The 12,500-nt window shown below is 38.7% G+C and overlaps 2 protein-coding genes across 3 annotated transcripts in view; one reads left to right on the forward strand and one right to left on the reverse strand.

Annotated features, from left to right (window-relative positions):
* LOC123507378 (zinc finger protein 771-like) overlaps positions 1 to 10,131 on the reverse strand; it is a 15,953-nt gene extending 5,822 nt beyond the window's left edge. Inside the window, exon 1 of one of the 2 annotated variants that reach the window (XM_045260186.1) lies at positions 9,759 to 10,131. The gene's annotated coding sequence lies outside the window, so the exon portion shown is untranslated. The other variant, XM_045260192.1, reaches the window with a different exon arrangement.
* LOC123507386 (deubiquitinase OTUD6B-like) overlaps positions 1 to 12,500 on the forward strand; it is a 54,776-nt gene that overhangs the window by 26,221 nt on the left and 16,055 nt on the right. The gene's annotated exons all lie outside the window — the stretch shown is intronic.

Genomic DNA, 12,500 nt, shown 5'->3' on the forward strand with positions numbered 1-12,500 from the left:
TATATATATATATATATATATATATATATATACCGTATTTTACGGCTTGTAAGACGCTGCATCTTGGAAGACGCACCCTAATATTTGAAAGAAATTTCTAAGAAAAAAAAAGTCATTTTCATACAAGAACACATTCACCATATATCCGACCACTGAACACAAAAACATCAGAAGCAAGGAGCCTGCAAGACACTATTGTTTCACCACTCATTACAAATTTGCTGGAGCACTCACCACAAATTTAAAACTATGTAAAATAAAACACCATAGGTAAATACATATACACAGTGAAACAGTCCATCTCTTGTTTTAGTGGCGGGCGACGGCATGTTTTGGACCTGTTGTTTACATTATGGAATCACTTGTCCGATCGCTGAAACCGAACACGTCAGTGCTGCAATTTGTATTTATTTTATTTTGCAGTCGTGCTTCATAGCCTTTATCAACGTGAAAACAATTCACAAGTGGAGTTTTGAGTCTTGCTTGAATGAGTAAGCCACTTGGATGCTCTATCAATAAAGGTATAAAGGCACCTGGCATGATGTGTGTGCGTTCGTGTGCATGTATGTGTGTGTTGCAATGAGACGAGGGAGCGGCACGTTTTCTCCACACGCTGAGTAGGCTGCAGGAAGGATTATGGTATTGTAAATACTTGTAACACCTAAGTACTGAGTTTACATAATATAAAAGGCTAAATTAAATGGTACTTAAGCTAACATCATAATGTAATGACTCAACATACAAATCCAGGTCACTATCTGTCAAGTGTCCAAGCTCACTTGAGGTTGGATGCTACCTTACAATACAATATTCATCTTGGAAGACGCACTAGTATTTTTCAGGGTATTTTTTTTAGGAAAAAAGTGCGTCTTGTAAGCCATAAAATACGGTATATTTCTATATATCTACATATATATAAATATATATATATATATATATATATATATATATATATATATATATATATATATATATATATATATACACACATACATACATACATACATACAGTGGAGACTCAATACTCAAACGTCTAAATAATCAAACTTTTCAACAGTCGAACGCAAAAGTTCGACTTAATACTAAAAAAAATACCTATTAGTCGAACGTCCGTCCACGTGGTTATAAAACAAAGGCCTCATCCTTCCCGCCGCCCCACGCGCCCCACCGGTCCACCGCAGCCAGTTGATCCTTCGCTGTCGTAAGAATAACATTGTCCTGCGCTTTCATCTTTTCCGCCAGCTCACGTGCCCCACCGGTCCACCGCAGCCAGTTGATCCTTCGCTGTTGTAAGAATAACATTGTCCTGCGCTTTCTCTCTGGATTTTTTTTTATTTGCATTTAGAAGCTTACAATGGCACCAAAGAGGCATGTTAGTGGTGAGAATAAGCCTACAAGGAAGAATATAGTGACAACCAGCAAAAGGAAAAAGATTATTGATAAATACAAGAAAAAAGGAAGAATAACCGATCTTGCAGCTGAGTACTGTATGGCTAACTCTACAGTAGCCACAATACTGAAGAAGACAGACCTCATTAAAAGAGCTGATGTGGCTATTAGTGTGAAAAGGCAATTTAAGCAACCTGCGGCAGTGGAAGAAAAGAAAACTTGTTGATTGGATAAGCCAAAGGCAGATGGCTGGTGATTCTTTGTCAGAGGGCATAATTTGTGCAAAGGCTAGGCAACTGGCTGACATGATATTGCATATAATCAACTTAAAGATAATCTTTCTTTTCTTAATTTTAATTGCCTGTTTGCTCGTCTTAAACTATATAATGACAAGAAACTAAATGCCACTAGGGCTGTACACTCTAAGAAACTTGATAAGCAAGGCATTCCGGTTAACTACTCAGTTTTCAAGGATGAAGTTGTCATTAACCTCTCTAGCAGAATGCTCACCTCTTCTGAACGTGAAGTTTTGTGCCTCAGCCTTTCCTTTGGTCTTCCAAAATTTAAAGTAAATTTTGTTAAATATTTTTATTGTTTCGAAAAGATAATCGGTGCCTTAAAAAGTTTACCTCACGTGTTAACTAAGTGGAAGAATATAGTCGAACAAGTCGCCTCACTGGCTCATTCTAGTTTTCGTGAACTACCAAATGCTCAACGTTCTCTTTTTAAATTACCTAATGTCTTGTATAACTCGCTCATTTCTCTTAAATCTGATTCTTCTATTGTTAAGGCGGTGTCACACTAGCACTTTTTCCGTCATCTTTGACGATTTTCATCGTTTTTAACTGTTCCGTCAACACTTTCCATCATCTTGAGTCAGACGAATCACACTATTTTCCTCTAGCATCAATTTTTTGTCAAATTAAGATTTATGGCTTCTATTCAACACTTTTATAATAAAATTAATTTTCTTGTTAATTGGAATGATGCTATAATCTCAAATTAATAGAATCTTGATAAGTAGATGTAAATATATTTGTGTGTGTGTATATATATATATATATATATATATATATATATATATATATATATATATATATATACAGTAATACTCCGCTTAACGAACAGGATAAGGGGTGTCAAAGCTGTTCATAGAGCGAAAATTCGTTAAGCGGACGTAATTTTCCCATAGGAAATAATGGAAATGGGGGGGATGCGTTCTGGGCTGCTCCCCAACATACCACATGGATTAAAAGAAAAAAATTATATATACGTTTGGCAGCATATTGGGCCACCGGTGTACCACTACTTTTATGATGTCATATGAGTCATTGGAAGTTAGAGGAGCTACATACAAATTCTCTCACATTCTCGCATTTATGTTCACAAAACAACATTTCTATTAGCTTTTTACAAACCTTGCCCCCAAGAAAGGATTGTTTTGTAATGCATAAAGTGAAATCTTACATGGAATACCAAAAAATAAAGCAGAGATGAGATGAGCCACAGACCAAGTGGGAGACAAGCGGCCACTTGGCCGCTTCTTCTTCTTGTGACCCTTTTACCCTGCGTGTTGTCTTTCCCCATGATATTTGTTTTCACTCCTCTATTGCCTACTATAATGGATATCATATCTTAGTATTCATATACAATCATGCCATGAGATAACCTGGACTCCATGGCAGTGAGTGACAGTGAATTACTAATGAAATACCGCAGTATTTCATTAGTAATTCACTATCACTCAGTGTCACGGTGTCGAGGTTATCCTCGTGGCATGAGCGTATATGAATACTAAGATATGATATCCATTATAGCAGGCAAGAGAGAAGTGAAAACATAAACATCACGATGAAAGTAACACGCAAGCAAAAGGGTCACAAGAAGAAGAAGAAGAAGCGGCCAAGTGGCGTGTCTCCGCTCTGTGGCTCATCTCATCTCTGCTTTATTTTTTGGTATTCCATGTAAGATTTCACTTTATGCATTACAAAACAATCCTTTCTTGGGGCAAGGTTTGTAAAAAGCTAATAGAAATGTTGTTTTGTGAACATAAATGCATATATAAGACAGTAACACCACCTCCAGAGGTGGTGTTCCCAGCAACCTCAGAGCAACCTGAAAGCAACCTTGTCACCGTCCCTCCAAGCGTCCATGGATGCCATTTCGCTGCAAGAGGTTGCTCTGACATTGTTAAAGAATCTTGGATCCAGCTCCAGGAGCGCTAGAGACGGAGGCGGGGAGCCAGCCAATCACAGCGAAGCTACCGCGTTCAGTCCCTCACCCGGCAAATTCAAACCCAGAAAATTCGCTAAAATGGATATGGTTGTAAGTTATGGGGAGTTTTGGTCTAACTTTATATAGTACGTTAAACTAGAAATTCGTTAAACGAATGTTCGTTAAGCGGAGTATTACTGTGTGTGTGTGTGTGTGTGTGTGTGTGTGTGTATATATATATATATATATATATATATATATATATATATATATATATATATATATATATATATATATATATATATATATATATATATATATATATATATATATATATATATATATATATATATATATATATATATATATATATATATATATATATACATACAGTAAAGTCCCGGTTACGCCGGTCTCGAGTTACGTCAAACTCGTAGTTACGTCAGTCCACTATAAGGCAATTTAAGATTAAAAAATTGAAAATTTATAAATTGTAAAGTGCGGGATTTATTGTTATTGTTGGTGGTTGCCCGCCACACCGCCCGCCTCACGCTTGAATACAATAACACCCTGCCTCAGTTCCACCACACCGTCGCCCCTGGCAAGAGTGTTATCCTACTTCTGCGTTTACTGACTCAAGTTCTTAGTATCTTGCTCAATGGCACCAAAGAGAAAACTTCTTAGTGACAGCAGTGATGCTAAGAAAAGGAAAACCATTACGCTACAAGAAAAAAGAGGACATAATTAAAAGACATGAGAAGGAGGCAGCAGCTGTGTGTGAGGGAGGAAGAAGAAAATGGGAAGCCCGTTACCATGACAACGGGGAGGTTGACGACCTTGAGGGCTCGCACACCCATCACAACAATAACAACTCCGGAGCCTTCGCCTGGGCCACACGACACTCGCAGCTGACTTGCACCGTCTGCGCCTGTCTGCTGATCCCTATTGCCCTTTCCTATTGCATTTCCTGCCCCGCTGCCCACGCTTCTACTCCCACCGCACTGCACTCGCTCCCAGCTGTCCACCCTGGGCGTCACAACATTCGACCTGCCCACCCTTCTGGCGGCCTCAGGCGTCCACCCCTCTCTGCAACCTGCAGTCCTTCGCGTTCGTGGCCCTAATCAACAACAAAAACAAGCTTGTGTTTCATATTCCTACATACTTGTAAATAATATAACAATATAACCTTTAACTTACCTGAATGACTATAAACAATGATTGGTTGAAAACTCCATAATATGCTTTGAAATGTACGGAAACTCAAGTTACGTACAAAATTGACTTACGTCATGTTTCAGGAACGTAACTCTGATGTAAACCGAGACCTTACAGTATATATGTATATATGTATATATAATATATATATATATATATATATATATATATATATATATATATATATATATATATATATATATATATAATTTGGAGTGAAAAGTGGTTCAATTGTTTGTTTACATTTTTCTGGGACTGAGACACTCCAAGTAGCAACTGGCCTATATGAGCTACTCTGTGGTTTATGAGTGGACAAAGCTGTTTGAAGAGTTTCTCATAGAGAGCAATAAAGGCCAAAAATAGCAACAAAAAAATAACAACTTGCTGGGGTTGAAGGGGCCACCATGTTTGTTTACAGTTGACAAACATGACAAAAGCGGTAGCAAGCTTGTGTGCGACGACAAGCGGCGACAAATGTTGACAGTCTTAAGAAAGTTGATGGAAAAGTGGTAGTGTGATGCCACCTTCACTGTTGTGTGTACATCCCACCACCCCTTGTACTTCTTATGTACCATTTTTTGTTCCAGATTATACATTTAATGTGCTTTTATTCATCGTTTTCTTACCCATTTGGGTTTATGTATGTGTTTTTTCTCAATTTATAAGGGGTTGGGAGAGGAAATTTCGCGTATCCGCCAAGGCCTTGGCTGCTATAATCCGGATATGCGGGCGATTACTGTATATAGTGGAGACTCAATACTCAAACTTAATTCGTTCCAAATGGCTGCTCAAGTATTAAAAAGTTTGACTACTGATAGCTATAAATCAGGTCATTATTTCCAATCTTAGCAAAACCTCAAGTTTATGAAAATTTAAATGTGTTTTTTTTACAATTTTCTTTTGCACATACCATAAGTGAAGGCTGGTGATGGATAACTTGGACAGAAGAGGAGAGGAGAAGGGTTGGGAAGAGGAGGGAGGTCACCAGAGGATGAGCCACCATCCATGAAAACATCTTTTGCAGCTTTTTCTCCTGGTGTGATTCCTTTAAATCCACTAATGGAGTGCTGTGGCTCACTAACACTTGCACTCTCACCAGATTCCTTATTTTCATCACTACTAAGCCTCTCTGGTGTCATCGTAAGTTTCTAAATGAAAAACTACCAACAGAATGCAGAAGATTGTTGTTTATATCAAGACTGCGGTAGGATTGGTGATGCGCACCACCATCCGGTATACCAGTATTACTGTAATACCAGTATTACCAGTAACATGGCATCAACACGGTACAGTGGCAGCTGTTAGAAGGGAGATGACAGAGCTTTGCATATGACCAAATTTGCAGTTGTTTGATTACCTGATTTTTTTACCACAAATAAGCTTCTGGTGTTAATGTAAGTTTATAAATAAAAAACTGGATAGAATACAGGAAAATGTTATTCTGATGACCGCAGCAGCACAAGTCACAACTGGCGGAGGGGGAAGGGGGAAGGGGGGACGCCAGGGAGCCTTTGTTTACAACGTTTGACTATCAGGTATTTTTTCAAGTATTAAATAGAAATTTTGCATTCAAGTATTGAAAAGTTTGACTATTAAGACGTTCGAGTATTGACTCTCCATTGTATGTATGTGTGTATATATATATATATATATATATATATATATATATATATATATATATATATATATATATATATATATATATACAGTGGAGACTCAATACTCGGACGTCTTAATAGTCAAACTATTCAATACTTGAACGCAAAAGTTCTATTTAATACTACAAAAAAAATACCTGATAATTGAACATCCCCACACATGGTTGTAAACAAAGGCTCCCTGGCCTCTCCCTCCCCGTTCTGCTAGTTGTGGTGCTGCTGTCTTCAGAATAACATTCTCGTGCATTCTGTCTAGTTTTTCATTTAAAAATACAGTGGAGACTCAAACTTAATTAATTCCAAATGGCTGTTCGAGTATTAAAAAGTTTGACTATTGATACTTATAAATCAGGTAATTCACTCTAATCTTAGTAAACATGAAGTTTACAAAAATTTCAATATTTTTTATTTTGTTTTTTATTTATTTATTTTTATTTTTTTTTTTTTTTTTACAATTTTGATTTGTACATACCATAAGTAAAGGCTGGTGATGGATAACTTAGTAAAGGAGGGGAGAAGGATGGGAAGGAGAAGGGAGGTTGTAGGAGGACCAGCCACCATCCATGAAAAAGTCTTTGTAATTTTTCTTCTGGTGTGTTTCCTGCGAATCCACTAACACTTGAATTCTTACCAGATTCCTTATTTTCACCATTAATAAGCCTCTTTGGTGCCATCGCAAGTCTCTAAATGAAAAACTACCGATAGAACACAGGAGAATGTTGCTTTTCCCAAGACACGGCAGGACTAGGGATGTACACTTTTTGAAGTCTTTGGAGAGCCAGCGCTCAAGTGGGTCTTTTTCTAACTTTCTTTTTTTGCCCCTGGCTGACCCTCTTCCGTACGTTAAAAAAAAAAAAAAAAAAACTTGATTTACACGTTTTTTTTTAACACACGACCAAAAAAATATTATAATTAATTAAATTTGCATGATCGGTTTGCTTATACATGATTTGGCCCGACTGCATTTTCAAACTGAGCACCAGACGCAATTTCAAACTGCACGCCAGAGAGTTCCACAGCTGGCCAATAGGTGGGAGCTCCGCTGTTCCTTCCTCTTCCCATTTGCAGCCTGCCAGCAACGAGTACAGATGCAATCTCTTCATTCTACCTTCAAGGACTGGCCATGACAGCCAAGAGGCTCAATGAAGCACTTGGAAAAATAAGAGGTCTTGCCATGCTAGAGGAAATGGACCCCAATGTGGAGCGGAGCAGCACAATGACACGAAAAGCCATGGACGCACTCTTCTGCTACACAGTGATGCAAAAAGAATTTTCCAAGAAAAATTGCCAGACCACCATGCTGCAGTTTCTCAAGAAAATACCAGTGGAAGATGTAGTACCAGAAGAGGATGTGGAGGATCCCATGGAAGTGGTGGATGCAGAGGAAGTGCAGGTGGATAATGACGTGCTTGACTCAGACATGGACAACAACGGCGAATGCTTGTTAGGGGTGAAGACATTGGCGTCCTACGTTTATTTTTTTACTAATGTTTACTTTTATACTGTGGGGTTATTTTTGATAAGTGGATTTTTGATAAAGTGGAAAAGCTCAGAGGAAGATGGTGACTGACTATGGTGTGAGTGGTGAAGGCAGTGATGCAGTGAGTGTTGTGTTTACGTATTCTTTTTTTTTTTTTCTCTCTTATTTTTTGCTTTCTCTTATTATTTCTTGCTTTTCTCTTTACTTTAAATACACTTCTAGTATTTAGAATGGTAAATAATAAAAACATGTTAATTTAGCCAAACAAATAGAGTACTTTGTATGAATTTTTTGGGGACCACATCCCGCATCCCCCCCATATTAACTATTGTTTCTTTTGAGAATTATAAGTTTGTTTTACACGAATTATGATATATGCGATGCCTCTTGGAACGCATCTATTGCGTAAATCAAGTTACCTGTGTCATACTTTAGAAATATCTGTGCATCCTTAAGAAGTGTTAATGTAAAAATGTGACTGTAAAACCCTGATGAAATGACAGAAATAGACTAACATATGATTTGTTCTCACCACATTGGAAGAAGTGTGAGGAGGAAATCCATAGTGCCAAACATGTGGTCTGAGTTAGGTGTTAGGGTAGGGGTTTCACTCATTGTTGAGGTCAATTTGACCCTCCTTGAATTGTTGTGTTGGGGTAGGTTCACCAGGTTGAGTGTCACCCAGTAGGGTCAGTTAGGTTAGTGGTTTATTGTGGTGTGTGCGTGAGTTGTGGGGTGCCATGGCATATCAACCCCAGTGTTGTTAAGTGAAAAAAGGGATGAACAAATAAATGTAAAGCATCACTAAGTGTTTGTGTAGCACTCCTGGTCCCAGGTGTTGTAATGTGCTCCATCTGTTTACACCCACGCTGAGCCTCTGATACACCTGTGACCACTCACACAGCTAAGCTACCACCCCTGTAGTGGGTTAAACCACTTCAATATGATAAAACCATATAAACTAACAACTGAAAAGTATGAAACAGGGATAGCTGCAGTGCTGCAGTTTAATGAGGAAGCAATTCCAGCTACAAGAGGACAAAAGTATAAATTAATAAAGAAGAGATGTCATACAAAGCTGAGGCAATTCTTCTTTACAGAAAAAGTAATCAATATATACATGGAATAACCTTCCATCAGTCATTGTAGATGTGCCAAGAAGTATTTGCATTTGAAAGAACTGGACAAATATTAGACACATCAAGAGGTAAAATTTAATCATGAAGCTGCATTGTCACTTGTGCAAAGCACTAACCAACAACTACAACATATATCACAAGATCTGGACATATAGGTTCAACAATCTATACCAAGTATTCACCTATTTTCATGCCTAGAACACGAGATGAACAATGGTGACCATCAGAAATAAAGAAAAAAACTCCTTAGACCTTGAGAAAAATCCCTAGATCTAAGGAATTCCTGTTCTAAATGTAGAGATTGGTAAATATCTAGCAAGGCGTCAGTCTAAGGTAAGTCTCAGATAATACCCGAAGATTTTCGTGTTCTACGCATATAAAACCAGATGCATTCTAATTAAACTTAACCTCTATTGTCTACTTTAAGATCGTGCATTTCTTCTGCGTGTCGGTAATGACAGCTCTCCAGTAAATACCTTAATTGTACACTGGCTGACAGGAGCAAACCCAGACAAAATACAGAAAAGTAAGTTTACTTAAGCCAGAGTCCCGCAGGTCGACACTAGTGCCTGCTGCAGATTACATCCATGAGAACAGGAAACACAGAGGAGCAGAGCATTCCTGGTGACTGCTCGGAAGAGCGTAACAGATGCTAACTCTCACCTTTGTATCAAACTGTTTCAGGCCTTAATTCTTCCTCTTCTTCGCCGGATTTCTCTCCAGTTCCTCACTCCAGATATCAGTATCCTCTCTGTCACCTGCTGTCACAGATTAAAGAGATACGATCACTGCAGATGATGATGTCTCAAAAGACGAAGAAAGGCGTAGAAATTAAGCGTAACCGTCCCAACGGAACCAACCATAACATGTCTCGTTTCGGGAGCAGCCACTCCTTTCGATCCTGATCTTGATGTAATGGCGACTCCACAGTAACATCGCTGATCGTGACTGTCTCAGCCGGAAGCAAATGTGTACAGCCCAAAGAGGTTAGATATAGAGAGCGGCACGCGACTATGCCTATCCCACAGTACTAAAAAAGTGAAGCTCGTGGGCGGAGCTCATGAGGCGGCGGTGGGCGGAGCTTACGATCGCAGCTTAAAAGGCGGGTCACATGTGCCAATATGCGGCTGAAATTTTACGTACGTAGAGTTTCCGACTCATCACTTTTAGTCGGAAAGTGTCAGATATATAGCCTGGAAAGTATCGACTAGTTGGCGCCTTTGTAGGAAGTGAGTGTAAACAGCTACCCGCCAAAATATCTTCCTCTAGTGACAGTGCTGAAGCGGTTGTTGCTCTTCTTTTGGCGTACTGGAAGAGTCAACAGAACAGAAAATGCCTGTGGATACGTCCCTGGCTAAGTAGAAGGAAAGAAAGGAATGTCTACCACACTCTGAATTAGCCTGTTTCTCATAAGAATTGTTAATCTTAAGAAGACAATGCACAATTGCGATGAAATTAAATCTTGACAAGTCTTCATTCCTCACCACCAACAACATGTACCCTGCATTGAAGGAAACAGTTCTTGTAAAGTGGCAGCTATTTCGTCGAACGACGATTTGCGTAAGTTTTTTTTTTTTTTAACTATCATTCATTTCTGGGGTCCCAGATGTGTTCTTTTCCCCTCACCAACTCTGACATATTCACTATATCTGGAAACGGAGACCAGATTTTCAGAGCTTATACTTCCTTGACGTCACGACGAAGATAAAAGTTGCAAATCTATTAGCAAGGCCAACATGTTGGTCTTGATTTGTGTTTGCTTTCTGCGTCGCTAGGCACCGATTGTGAGTCAGAAACTCTACGTACATGAAAACTCAGTCGCAAATTGTGAACCCGCTTTTAAGCCCAAAACATTGGCCTTCCCTGTGTTAAGACAGGTTCACACGTGTCAGTTTACGACTGAAATTGCAAGTCGATAGTTTCTGACCAAATATTGGTGTCTAGCAACTGGAGAAATCAGTCGTAAAACAAGACCAACAGGTTGGTCCCAATATATATATATATATATATATATATATATATATATATATATATATATATATATATATATATATATATATATATATATATATATATATATATATATATATATATATATATATATATATATATATATATATATATATATATTGTTACGAACCGCCGCCCCACACAGCACAGCAGGGCCACCCACACCCGCAGCCACTGGGAAAGGCAGGGCACCCAAAGGTCCTTACTTCAGCTTCCAGTGCCACAACAGCAACTCATTCAGCTCCAGAACAGGACAGCATTCAGGACGGGGCGGCACAGGGATAAGTTGACGAGGATCCGTGACGCGCGAGGAGGCGAGGTACTTACTTAGGCAGACTGACTCATTCAGAAAGGCAGGACTGACAGGAAACACTTGGTACAGCTTCTTACGTTTACTTTGGTAGTAACACAGTACAACAGGGAAATACAGGGTAGTACACAGTGCGAATGTGGGCCACAAGAACCGAGAGCAGAGCGAGACAGAGACAACGGGCAAGAGACGACAGCGTTCGCGTGTAAAAGCGAACGCTTCTGGACAGTTCGCCTTTTGCAAAGTGCTACTGAAAACGCCTTTAGTTACCCAGAAGCCTGTGCGGCAAGTCACTAGTCAATAGCACGTGGCACCAGTCAAAACGGCCGCCCTGAGAAAACTGCCAGATGTTGCATGTGCATCGCGGGGGAGCTCTTTCTACAATCCTATTATAGACGCTGTAGACATTATTATTCATAGAAGATATGAAGCTTTAAAGAGGTGAGTGGAGGAGAGAAGAAAAGAGAGGTCACAGAGTCCTGCAAGATTCATGGATTACTATATAAATATGAATGGAATTAATTTGACAATCATAAAATAGGCGTATTATCTCCTGAGGCTGTGTGGACCAAGAATGCACAAAAACGTCATAAAACCATTTTGTTCTACCCTTTCCCCACTATAGTGGATGCTTGATCTTCGTCTATAGATGATTACATATTACACTCTGGAACGTAGCCCATCGTTCCACTGAGAAATCGTGGAACACCCTAATAAGCATATGCAGAGATACTGCCTGCCAAACATATCGCTCGTTTGCGACAACGTCGTCATAACTCAAAAATAGCAATTTTTCAGGAGAGCCATTTTAAAGAATTAAAACACTCTCAATATTGTGAATAGTCCCAAAAGACCGTAGTTGGAACATTTTTTGAAACATCAAATAGTCCTCTAAAGTTTATAGAAATTGAAATAATTATATTTTTACTAAATCAAACATTATTTAAACTTTTATAATGTTTTTTTTTTTTTTAATATGACGTTCTTCATAAAAAAAATAGTAAACCTCTCATGTATTATTTTGTTTTGTGCCATTATTGAAAGGAAAATAATGACCAATATGTTACTTAATTATGTATTGTTCA

The sequence above is a fragment of the Portunus trituberculatus genome, chromosome 3 (assembly GCF_017591435.1).
Source record: "Portunus trituberculatus isolate SZX2019 chromosome 3, ASM1759143v1, whole genome shotgun sequence".
Classification (NCBI taxonomy): Eukaryota; Metazoa; Arthropoda; class Malacostraca; order Decapoda; family Portunidae; genus Portunus; species Portunus trituberculatus.